Raw genomic sequence first — 12,959 nt, 5'->3', positions numbered from 1 at the left:
AGGATATTACCTATTCATGAAAATAAGTTAAATTTGTCCTTTACCATAAATAAAATGTTTTTTTTCTATTTACAAAGCAGACAGAAGATTAGTGAGTAGGGCCATTTTTCTATTCCACTATGGAGCACATATGATATATTTATTGTTTCTAAGATCTGTTCTTTAGGGCCAATTTGTCAAAAGGACAGCCTGACCTATGTCTTTTCTCCATGGCAAGCTGAATGCCAAGCAAATATCTCCTTCATTCCGAAAATACTATTTTATTCCATGTAGACAGAAGATGATCCTGGTTTAACTTAACAGCAGGGAATTGCTTGACCAGAGTACCTTCTGATGGCAAGTTTATTTCACAGGCCTTTGTGGGGAAGGTGAGTTTCAAAGTCAATCCTAGTGAAAACAATAGCTCCAACCTGATTTCCAATTATTATTGCCCAAGTGGGAACATTCCAGTCAGTGCTGGGATTTTCTTATACAAATGGTAACCCTAGAAAAGTCACATTTTTTAAAAACACAACTTAAGAGTATATACTAAAGCCAGCATTGTAAATTCCATTTTACTCTGGACATGGGGAAATAAGCAGATGGAATATATTGGAAAGGCTGAGGGCACAGATGTCTTCTTGGCGTGAGTTCAGAGTGAAAGAAGAAGCCCATTCTGTAGCTGAGTCTGTGATAGGAAACATCCAGATACATGGAGGGCTAAAAAAAATAAATAAGTGTACACGGTATAATGAACTGATTTTCAAGATAATTATTACAACATTTAGGCAACAAGTTATTGTTTGGGAGTATGCTCTTTTAACTGATAATTCAAACACATGTTTGGGTGGGGAAAGCTTTTCAGTGGTGGTTGAGCTACACCAAGCATCCTGAGACCCTCCACTCACAGGAGCAAAGTGATTGCTCCGGCCAAGGAGAGCTTACACTGTTGAAACCCTAAGCCCTTTGTTCACTAAAAACATTGTCTTCATGATGTTTAATAAACCGGGAATGGATGTTTACTGTGGGAACCTCTCCTTTAAAAGCCTAAGTAAAATCAGCTGCTATACTCTGTTTAGGAGCCATATTCGCAAGGGAGAAGCCATGAAAAGTAATTGACTTCCATTGTTTTCTATTGTTTAGCTCTTGTTACAAAATTTATGCATACGTGTTGTAAAAATGTAAGAAAATGCAGGCAAAAAGAAAAAAATTAAAATGGCCAGAAATTCTATCAGGAAACAATCACTGTTAATATTTTATAATGAACTTTTCCAGTCATATATGGGATTGCAGTGTATTCTTTCATATTCTTGTTATTTTTTCCAGCAATATGTTATAGAGGCTGTTCTCTGCCAATAAGTACAGACACAAATTGCTAATTTTAATGGCTACCTATATTTTATCTAATCTATAATAGTTCTAACACATTCACAAACTGTGGGCATCATGATTGTTTTCTCTATCTATCGATAGATTGATCAATCTATCCATCTATTGGTATCAAATCCAACCATCTAGCCTTCCAGCCACTGACCTTTAAATAACAGAGCAGTGATTATTCTTGCATATACATCTTTGTATGATTGCCTGGTTATTTCTTTGGGTTAAATTCCCAAAAGTAGAACTGCTGCATCAACAGGTCTGCACAAGTTTAACTGTTGATAATTATTGCCTAATTGCCTGCCAAAATTTCATACCCATTATACTCCTTTCAACAGAGTATGAGGGTGTCTTTTCTCCATATGCTCCTTAAGGCTGGGCAATATCAATCCAATTCATCTTTGCCAAGCTGAGAGACTAAAACACAGCAGCAGAGACACTCCTGTTCTTATTTGTATATTTAAGGTTATTGCGATTGCACATCTTATTACATGTTAATTAGTGCCTAGCCCAGAAGACTATGAACTTCCATTTTTCTACTGTATTTACACTTTCTTTATATTTTAAAAGGATTACTCAGTACAGCCTGGAAGTTAGTAGACCTGACATTTAGTCCTGCCTAACACTAGCTCAGGAGTCAGCTATTTTGTTAGGGGGGTATAATAGCTAATATCTAATGGAGATATTGGAAACAATTATCACCAAGCCAAGCATAGCCAGAAACTACCTTCTTTTAGTGTATAATTGGAAGGTGGAGGTTGGTCGGTCATTTTGCTTGTGTTTTCATGTTTGTTTGTTTTCTAAATTTCTGTCTGTTTCTGTGGTAGGCAGCCTATCATATGGTCCCCAGTGGTCCCCACCTCCTGGTATTCACACTTTCGCTTAATCCTCTTCCCCTGAGTGTGGGAAGGACTTAGTGATTTGTTTCCAACAGATACAAATACAGCAGAAGTGACAGGTTACCACCTCCAAGGCCAGGTTTCACATCGACTCTGGCTTCCATCTTGTCCCACCTGCTTTGCCTTTTCTCACTCTCTTGGAACCCTGGCTATGGGGGACGCACACTGCCTCTATGGAGAGGTCCAGGGGGCGAGAAACTATTGTGTCCAGTTGACAACCAGCAAGGACCCCGGGACCTGCCGACAACCACTGCCCCAGCAGTGAACTTGGAAGCCGACGCTCCCCAGACCAGCCTTCAGATGATTGCCACCGAAGCCTACACCTTAACTGCAGCCTCACAGAGACCCTGAGTTAGAGGCACCCAGTTAAGTCGTGCCCTGGATCCCTGACCCTTAGAAACTGCTAGAAAATGTTGGTTTGTTGTTTGAAGCAAACAACACATTGATTATTGATACCTAACACAGCACCTGAGGGATCCTCTTGGCAGTTATCAGCAAGTACTGACTGCTCTGCCTGCTGGCCTTGGCTTGGCCAGGGAACACCTTTCTGGGGTCACAGGTCACCACCTGGAACTCTGAGGTGCTCTTCCTACTGTACTTGACCTACCTTCAAGAAGGGTCAGGGGGAGGGCCACACTTTCCTTCTACTCCCTTGTGCCTTGTTCCCACACTACCTCCGCCCAGTGCTTTATTGAAAGGGTCCAGTGAACACATACAGGTCAAGAGCAAATGATTGTTCTCTGAGTCCCATATAAGCTAAGAACATAATAAGAAAGAGAAACACTTTTGTCAGTGCACTTGATCTGTGGAGACTCTGTTGTCCATTAAGATGCAAATCAGTGTCGGTTCTCCTTTGTTTATTATAACCCACCCCCCCACTCTCCTTTGGCTCACCAGCATTTAAGCATCAGAGAACTGATGGCCCCTGACAGTCTCCATAAGTTATGCGAAGAGTGGCCTGAAGTTCTAGAAGCATCATTTTGAAAAATCAAATTATCTTTTGTTCATGCCCTTCCCACACCTTCCTCCTGCAGGTGAAAGGAGAGAAAAGGGGAGCCTGGTTTTCCAGATTTTAGTCAGTGGGCTTGGCTGGATGATCTTTTGAACCCCCATTGTTCTCTGTGAGAAGCCAGCTTGTTCGTTCCTACTCAGGGAACTTCTACAAATAGTAGAAGTAAGGAGACCTTGGGTATCATTGTTGGCTCATTTGTTATTGTTTGTGTTTTTCGCTTCTTTTCTTTTTGAAGAAATAGCATTTCAGCCTGCCTGACCCCATCATCCTGTCTCAGGTCCGCGTTTTCAAATGGGTTGGAACTACATTTGAGCAGGTTTCATGCAGACCAGCTTACAGATTTCCAGTCGACTTGTTTCCTGAGCAGGATGCCTTCTTTGTATATGAAGCAGCTATACTTTGAAATTATTCTGGAAGGGAAAAAGGGAAAGGCTGCGCTTTCCTGTGGTATAATCGAATTTTGTAACAATTTGTGTTTAAAGAGCCTATTTGTCAACATTGCATTGTTGTTTTTATTCACTCTCATCTGTCTTAAGTTGAACTAAACAGTACCTAATTTATGAAAGCACTAAAACACAGAAACGAAAAGAAAAATATTTCCCACTCTTTGTTCTGCCTCTCAGCTGGGAGGTGCCATAAGACTCATGCTCCAGGACTGTTGATCATTTCTGCTTCTGGAATTGTTTGGGGAAAAATGAAGGTATTCTGACAGGTTATATTCAAACTTTTTTTTGTTTGTTTTTGAGACTCTTCCCTTTGTTTCATGAACTGCCTTCTAAATAATGTTCTTAGTCTGTTGAGGAAGAGAAGTACCCAAATCGTGTGTGTGTGAGTTGACTAGCAAATATACATAAATGGAATAGTAGCAGGGCTTCTGTAACCAAGAGAAGTTTATGAAACACTTGATTGCTAGGGGAGTTGCAGTGTTGCAGATTGACCTTGAAGTTTTAAAAAAGTGAATTGATCCACTGAAACAAGTACAAAGCCAGCTTTGGTGCTAAATGTAAATTGTTAAAAATGGTACGGAGTAACATCTGCCTTGTAGTATGCCTTAATCAGCACTGTGAAAAATGAAAGTTTAACGATCTACTATAGTGGCTTCTAAGTGAAGGATAAACAAAGGATGAAAGAGTTTCTTGCATGGTTTGTAACTGATGCCATGAAAAATGTCAAGAACCATCTGCCTCAAACTTATCCAAACTGTCATCAAGTATTCTAATCCAGTCAAACGAGATACAACTAGAACAACCTATGTAACTTGCTGAAGGCTTATCAAAAGAGTTGTAAATAAAAAAGAAAAAAACCCCATCAACTGTGTAGCCGCAGATTGCAGCCAGCTTGCCTGTGGCTTTGAAATTCAATCCCATTTCTCTAGTCTGACAAACTGTACTAAGGAGCAAAATGGATTTTTATTGCTCTCAGTCATTTTCACTTTAGTTGCTATCAGCAGATGAATACACAGTTTCCTAATAGAATCAGAGTCGTGATTTATGTTTTAAAATGCGCAGACTGATTTGGACCTTACCCTTTGAAGCATTTGTGTACGCACAGAGCATGTGCACGGAACCTCAGCATTGAGTTTTAGACAGTAAGAGATCACCGACCCAAATATAACTGGATCTCCATGGCCTAAGACTCCACACAATTTTTTTTTTAATCGACGCTTCTCTTTGTGCTAATTACTAAATTGACTTTTCATAATCTGTTCATTAAGAGTATGGAGTTTGGAATCAGACTGATGGGGCTTAAATCCCAGCTCTATTATTTACTGGCTGAGTAACCTTAGGCAAGTGGCTTAACTTTCCTGGACTGTTTTTTTTTTTCCTTGTCTGGAAGACTGGGATAATTATAATTACCCAGATCATAGGTGGACGTGAGTTTATGCTGGAGAAATTCTTGAAATTTCAAGCCGATTATGGCAGAGACAGGAAATCTCACTGAATATAGCTGTACTTGCTCTGGTTTCCAGCCCCCTTTGGAGTTGGATTGGGGACATATGACTAGTTCTGGCCAATGGGACATGAATGGAAGGCTGCATGTCGTGTCTGAGCCCAGACACATTGTAACTGCCCATGTACCTCCTCTAACTTTTTCCTCCCCTGCCGAGGCCACCCTGGAAGTGATGTATTCCAAGTGAAATAGTTAAAGATGAAATCTGCCTCTGGTACCAGGTCAGATTTCCCATGAGAAAACAATTTTATCTCTGTTGGTTTAGCTACTGACTTTTCCATGTTAATTTGCTATTGCACATAAGAGATAATCCTAGTACATGAATCAATACGTGTTGGTAGTTATAATTATATACATTTACTTTGCTACCAGTAGATATGCGATAAATGTGTATTCAAATAGCATGTAATCTTCTGACTCCTGTAGTATCTTCTTTAGTATTTCTGAATGAACTGAGGACCTTTGTTGTGGGATAGAAAGATGATGATACAAATAACTGTAGAGTAATACAAATTGCTATTGAGGCTACAAGGACAGGTTTTTTTAAAGGACCTCTAAGAAATTAGGCAGAAGAGGAGATTCCTTACGGCTGAGAAGTACCAGAAAAACTTCATGGATATGGAGCCCGTTTATCTAGCCTGGAAGGATAGGCAAAATTGACAGGTTGGTCTAAGGGCGTGGAAGGGCATTTCCTGTGGGGAGTCGCTGTCCCTCCCCCAACAGATGGAGAATGATGCAGAAGTCTTTAGCAAAAAAAAGAAAAATAGGAATGACCAATATAAAAATGAAAAAAGATTCACTCTCCCAAAGTAATCAAAATAAAGGAAATCCAAACAAGAAGCATATACTATTCTTTTACCTATGAGATTTACAAAAAGAAGATGACTGTTTATACCCAATGCAGGTGAGAGAGTAGGGAAATGGGGAGATGCCATTCTCACGGACTTCTGGTGAAAGGAGATCTTGCTATATTTCTCCGATTTGGGGCAAAGTATATCAAAAGCCTTAAAAATGTGCTTATCTTTAAGCCAGGAATTTCACTTCTAGAATGTTTACACAAAGATGATTCTATGCTGGTCATCACATAACAGTTCAAAATAGTAGACACCAGGGCAGTGCGACGGTGGCTCAGTGGCAGAGTTCTCGCCTGCCATGCCGGAGATCCAGGTTCGATTTCCGGTGCCTGCCCATGTAAAAAAAAAATAGTAAATGCAAACAAGCAAAACAACCCATAACAGTAGGAAATAATCTAAATATCCATCAGTAGGGGATTAGTTAAAAAAAGTAGTGTATGTATGAAGGGACAGTATTAATTTCAAATGATAGATGTATAAATCTAGTGATTTGGAAAGACCCACAATATATAGATAAGTGAAAAGATGCATTTAAATGTTATGAGCCATGTTTTCCCATTTATATTTGTATTCCACAAGATGTCTAATTATATTTGCATACATATTATGGTATATATAACTATTTTTACTTAAATTAATTTGATTCATTAGTTTGCATATCCTTTCAGAAGTTATATATATACCAAAAATGTTAATAGTGATTATATAATGATTATATTAGGTGGCTTTAGGTAGTAGGATTATAAATGATATTTATTTTTGCCCCCATTTTTGGAATTCTTTTCATTGTGTATGTGTTGCTTTAACAATAAGGAAAAAGCTACTTCAAAGGAAAGGAAAAATGCTGTTATGCTGTTTGGGAACAGTCTTAATGTTGCTACGTGGATAAGAGGCCATCCAATGACTTCTTCCGATGTGGGATGAATGAACTTTTTTAAAACACACTCTTTGTGTGAGGAAATGGGCCCCATCTTCCTTTTTATTGTTTATGTAAATCATTTTTCATTGGAGAATACTGCCTACCAGTTTGTTTTCTTGTTTCTTTTTTTGACTTTTTAGTGTTATCCTACAACTTCTTTAAAAGTAATTGTACTTCTAATTTTATGATAAGTCTGAAGTAGTTTGGCAGGATTCCAAAGAAAAGAGAATTACATGTGTTGATATTTACATGCTAGAAGACTGGAAATCTCTTGACTTGAACAGTCAGGACAAAGAATTCTTAGTTTTGTTTTGTTTAAAATAATAATAGCTACTATTTATTGAGCGCTTCCTATTTTACAGGTCCGTCCTAAACCTTTTTTGTAGGGTTTCGTATTTTGTCCTCACCACAACCCTATGACATTATTAGTATTTCCATTTCACAGATGAGGAAACTGAGGTTCCACAGCTGAAAGGTGGCAGAGTCATTGATTTGCTTGGTAATTAAGAAATGGTCAGACACCGGGTAGTGGGTTAGCTTGATGAATGGAGAGGGGTCAGGTGTAGGGATTAGATGTTCTGAGCCACATTGCTGTTAATTATAGGGTAAGTTCCTTCCCCTTAGGTGGAAGTTAATATGCAAGTAGAACATGCATGTTATTTATTCTCTTTCCTATGCCCCACTCACTTGCTACTAGCAAAGGAATAAAAACCATATACTTATATGTGTATATATATGTAACTATGTCTATCATTATTTCTATACCCGCAAAGGCAGAGAATGGAGAGGAGAAGCAACAGATGAGGGATGCCAAGACATTTTAGAAAGATTGAAAGCAGAAGACAGAGTAGTAATTAACTTAGTAGAGCGGAAAGGGCTGAAACCTAAGTGCTTGTGGTATGAGGAGATGATGCAAGAATATTTACTCCAGAGCTTAACTTACAAGTTCAGAGATTGGAGGAATCCCAAAAATCATGTGTTTATCTATTTAGTTATTTTTTTCAGAGTCTTTTAATATGTTAATCCATCTTGTAGCGCTCTTACTTTCCAAAACGTTATTTTATGATTGTTTCCTTTTTCATCCTTTCTCATTTTTGTTTCAACTTAAAAAACCTTCTGTGGTCTTTAAATAACAAAATTATCATACTGCAAGAATTTCAAATAATACATAAGTGTAGAAAGAAAGGGAAAAAAAGAAAAGAAACTCTGTCAAACACCCATCTGATTCTCTAGCTGTGCCACCTAAGAGGGTATATATTGGCTTTGTGTTGCTATTTAAATTTAAATTAATAAAAATGAACTACTATTTACAACCCAGTGCCTCAGTTTCACTTGCACTATTTCAAATGGTCAATAGCCACACATGGCTAGTGGCTGTCTTACTGAACAGAGCAGAAGTAGCATTTCTATCTCCATGGGAAGTACATTATATAGTATTTCTCTAGAGGCATCCACTGTTCACAGTTTATTGTATAACTTTTCAAAAAATTTCCAATTGCATCCTATTATCTGTGCTCTTGGTTTTACACAAATTGTTCAGCTGTTCCTAAGAAAAGGCCACCCCACCTCTTCCATCCCTCCCTATTCCAAGCTCAACTTTCCAGAAGCACCCACTTAAAAAATAGTTTATCAACTTAAAGTTTCTCCATTGTAACACATTCAGTAATATAGAAACACAAGAAAAACATCCCTCTCCACCTCCAGTCTGATACTATAGAGACAAAATCTGTTTTGATTTTAGCTCTTTTTGTGGTTGCTTCCAAAACACTATTTCTAGATTTATCACTCAGTCAGCATGAGGATTCCCATATTGACCTCTTCCCTTTTGATACTCCTGCTCATGTTTGAAGTTTATATCAATCCATTCTATTAGTTGTCTTTGCAACTAACTACTGTTATTTGGCCTCTATTTCTTGTTTCTTCAACTTTCCCTTGACTTGTAAAATCAGGATATCAGCCCCTCAACCCTCTCTTCCATCTCTTCCTCCCGTTTCCAACTCCCACGCTCTGCCAGCCACACTTTTGCCCATACATTGTCTGTCCACGCCACAGCTGCCTTTTCTGTTCTTTCTTCGTAGAGTGACTGGAAAAATCCAAAGCCAATGAACAACATTGGTTTGGACCAAAATATCTGGCTTGTGCTAAAAGCATTCTAAGGCTGCTCCTAGGTTGAATATTCTAATTTATTTAGCTAGATTTGATGTTGGACTATCTGAAATGAATCTGACTCACATTAGTGGGAAAGTCTTTCTGGGTGGGGAGTGGATGTGTGTGTAAGCGTGAGTGCTGGCACACCCGTTTGTGCAGTCATGAAGGCATGAGCAATGTTCTTCCACTAATAGTGTCAGGTGGGAGGTGCATGTTTAGGGGCTGAGAGACAAGCTACAGCAGTGTGATTCTGATCCCTTTGATGGTGTACAGGCTTTGCATCCTAGATCTTTGTTTAGATACTGTTTCTCCAGCATGGCCCTGAAGCTGTGGATACTACTTAGTGTTCTGATCTTCCAGAGGGTAAAAGATTTCCTTGACTGAGGTAGAAGCATGTAGACTAAGAGGTACAGAGAGCAAACTTTCAATCCCAGAGATCTATGCAAATATCTGGAGACATCTATATTATATACTCCATGGACATTGACACAGGTTATTCATTATTTCAATGGCGATATTGGATTGCCTTTAATATATGCTGTTTGAAAGGGGAAACTAACCAAAAGCTAATATTGGCACTTGCACTCAGGCTGCTGGGAGGCCCCCAAGAATCTCATTGGCAGTCTCTTTTGAAGATCAGTTCCCTACGTCCATTAAAGCAAGATTAAATTAGTTTGTGGGAGCTGCTTTTAGCATTTGCACTATTACATTATGCATGATTCCTGACTGCACATTGCATGAACAAACTGCATCGAGCTCCATTAGGGATTTTTTAGGGCCGTGCTTAACTTGGAAATGGAGTGATTTTTGTGTAGGTTAATGTATAGCAGTGATGCTATCCTGTCCTTAAAAATACTCTCTTATGTTTGATATCAATAGGGAAGAACTCTTTGGGGATTATGGCTTGTTTTAAAAGGATAAATTATGCAGATTGTGTGATTAGAAAGCAGTAAGCCCTATAACAGTATATTACATATCAGGAAAAATAGCTCTTCCCACCCCCACCCGCCTTGGGGAGGTCAGGATGCTTTTCTCAGTGTGTTTTCCAGTGGGGACTTCTCCATGAGGGTGAAATGGTATTCCCGGGATCATTCAATAAGTCAAGGCAGAGCCAAAAGTTGAACTTATATTTGGGGACAAGAGAACCAGAGAAGGTGATTTGGGGGACCTTAAATCATCTGTCCCACTAGAGAACTGCAAAAAATCATCTCTCTATCCTTTCCAGAACCAAGCAAGGCCCCTGTGGTAGTGTAGGTATCGGATATAAATTTACTGAAATGGACTATTTCCTTGTTTTACAAGAGAAGGCAGCTTGGTCACAGTGTAACTATTTAATTCAAAAATCACTAAACATACCCATAGCCAGGCCCCAAGCAAATCCATCATGGTCCCTGGCCGCTAGGAGCTGTGAGTTACTTGGGGGAGCAGACCATGCACGGTTAATGCCCCTGTAACACAGCCCCGTGCAGTGGGGTGTCTGGGAACACAGAAGAGGGGACTTGAGGTTCTTCAGGGGCTAACGCTTATGGTTAGTCAGACAAAGGAATTGGCAGAATATCCAGGCAGGAGGAAAGCCTTGAGAACAGGGACAATGAGATAAATGAGCTTAGAGTGGACCGGGACCAACCTAGGTGGGAGGTGAGGCGCTAGATCAGGAAAGGTAGGTATCAGACAGATCAGGGGGACCTTGCTGCAGGTGAAGGAGCTGGCCTTGCCCAGGGAGGTCAGACATTTGATGGCAGAAGAAGGACTCGAAACCTCTTCTCTTGATGCCCTGGGCCAAGAGGGCTTTTCCCTACAAGACCGACCTGGGCCACTCTGCAAGGCTCCTTCTCCCACTTCGATCCTGGAGTGTCTCTTTAGCTGTCCTCACTGGGGGAACTTCTACTGAGACCTTTATTTTATGAGTATTTTTTAATCAGAGAGAAATTATTTATTCTAATTTTTAAGAACTGAAGTATATAAATATCCTATAAATAAAATTTCCCCCCTTGCTTAATTTCCCTTTCCCACACTGCTGATGGGGAATTAGGATCTTTCCAGATGTTGTATGAGTGCATAGGAAGTATTGGGCATGAATGGTAGCAGGCAGTAAATACTGTTCTGCAGCTTGTCTTGGTCCATTTGATAACAAAGCTCATACATCTTTCCATGCCTGCATAGTTCTGTCTCAGTTTTCTAAATTGCTGCACAGTATTTTATAGCATGGATTTGCTCTAATTTGTTTAAACAGTCCCTTATTGTTGAGCATTTAGTTGCTTCTCTTATCTGGAAATTATGATATTTATGTATGCATGATATACATGTGTATATATGTAGCAAAAGTATGAAAACATAAGCTAGATACACTCACAAGTCATGAGCTTTTGGTTGTCTCAAAAGAAGGAGGGGAAAGGGATAGGAAGAACAGCATGAGTGGCTTCATCTCTAAGTGGGAGTTTTATTTCTTATAAAAATATACATATTTTTATTTGTGTGTGTGTGTGTGTGTGTATACCCATATATATGAAGTATAAGCACACTGATATTTATGTTATCTTTTATATATATTTTTTGCATTTTCAATTTGACATTTTAACTTGAAAATGCATACACACATGCAAAATTAAAAAGCAAAAAATAAAAATAAATAAAAATGCATACACCCACAAAGCAGGTTGACATTTTCATCCTATAATAGGCACCCTTTTATTTCCTATAGATGCTTTAAAAACGCATCCAAAGGATCACAAAAGAAGTCTCTGCGATGTCCTCAGGTTTGACCAAGGAATAATGGAGCTCACTTAAGATACTAATCCGTGTTTTTGGACCAATAGGAAGCAAGAAACAGTTAGGAGTCAGGCAAATAATTTGCACCTCTTTCCTCCATTCTCTGGTTCCTTCTTGCAGCCCTTTGGAAAATAAAGTATGCCAAGCAAATATACTCATTCAGGGACCGGCTGTATTACCCTGTGGTTCCTTATGAAGTGGGAGCCGGAAAAGGAGCCCACCTCTTAGAATGCTTTGCGTCACCTCCCTTTTCTTCCCTTCACCACTGTGAGTTTGCACCTCCTAAATAAAATATCAGCGCTTTAATCCTTGCCTTGCTGCTGCTCTCTAGATACTCAGCATGTTCCCACAGCTCTCACGTTGCTAATGATGGAGAGTCTATGTGGAACCTTGGAAATTTTGACCTGAAGTGTTTCTAGGATCAAGGCAATGTGGCTTAGACAAATTCAGATGAAATTGAAGCACCAGTTGTCCTAGATTCCAGTCTTGGCTCTAGAGCTTATTAACTGTGTGACTTTTAGTTTCCCTCACCAGTCTGATGGAAATAATAGGACCTGCCTTCTTTATCTTGAAATGTCAACCTCAGGATCAGGGAAGATAACGTGTGAGAAAGTAATGCATGAGCCGTGAAGTAGCATGCAAGTGATTATCACTGTCAGAGATGAATTTGGTCCAGTGAAGTCTGCTGCCCTTTTCTGCCAGTACAAGGTCAGTGTGAAAATTATATAGAATTGTGAATAGTTCACGTAAGTTACGTATGTTTTTGGCTTTTGCGTAAATGATATTCTACTAGAGCAGGAGTTACTGAATGAGGGCTTATAGGCTGAATTTTGACCGCAGCCCAGTTTTGTAAATAAAGTTTTCTTGGAGCTCAGCCATTATGTATATTCATTTACAAAATATCTATGACTATTTTCAACAAGTGTGGAGTTGAGTCGTTGCAGTTGTGACAGAGACTGTCTGGCCTGCAAAGACTAAAATATTTACTATCTGACCCTTTAGGAAAAAGTTTGCCAATACCTGTAGTAAAGGAAGTGCTGGCTGCCTTG

Source organism: Tamandua tetradactyla, chromosome 16, assembly GCF_023851605.1.
Source record: "Tamandua tetradactyla isolate mTamTet1 chromosome 16, mTamTet1.pri, whole genome shotgun sequence".
NCBI lineage: Eukaryota > Metazoa > Chordata > Mammalia > Pilosa > Myrmecophagidae > Tamandua > Tamandua tetradactyla.
Note: the sequence above shows the minus strand (reverse complement) of the source record.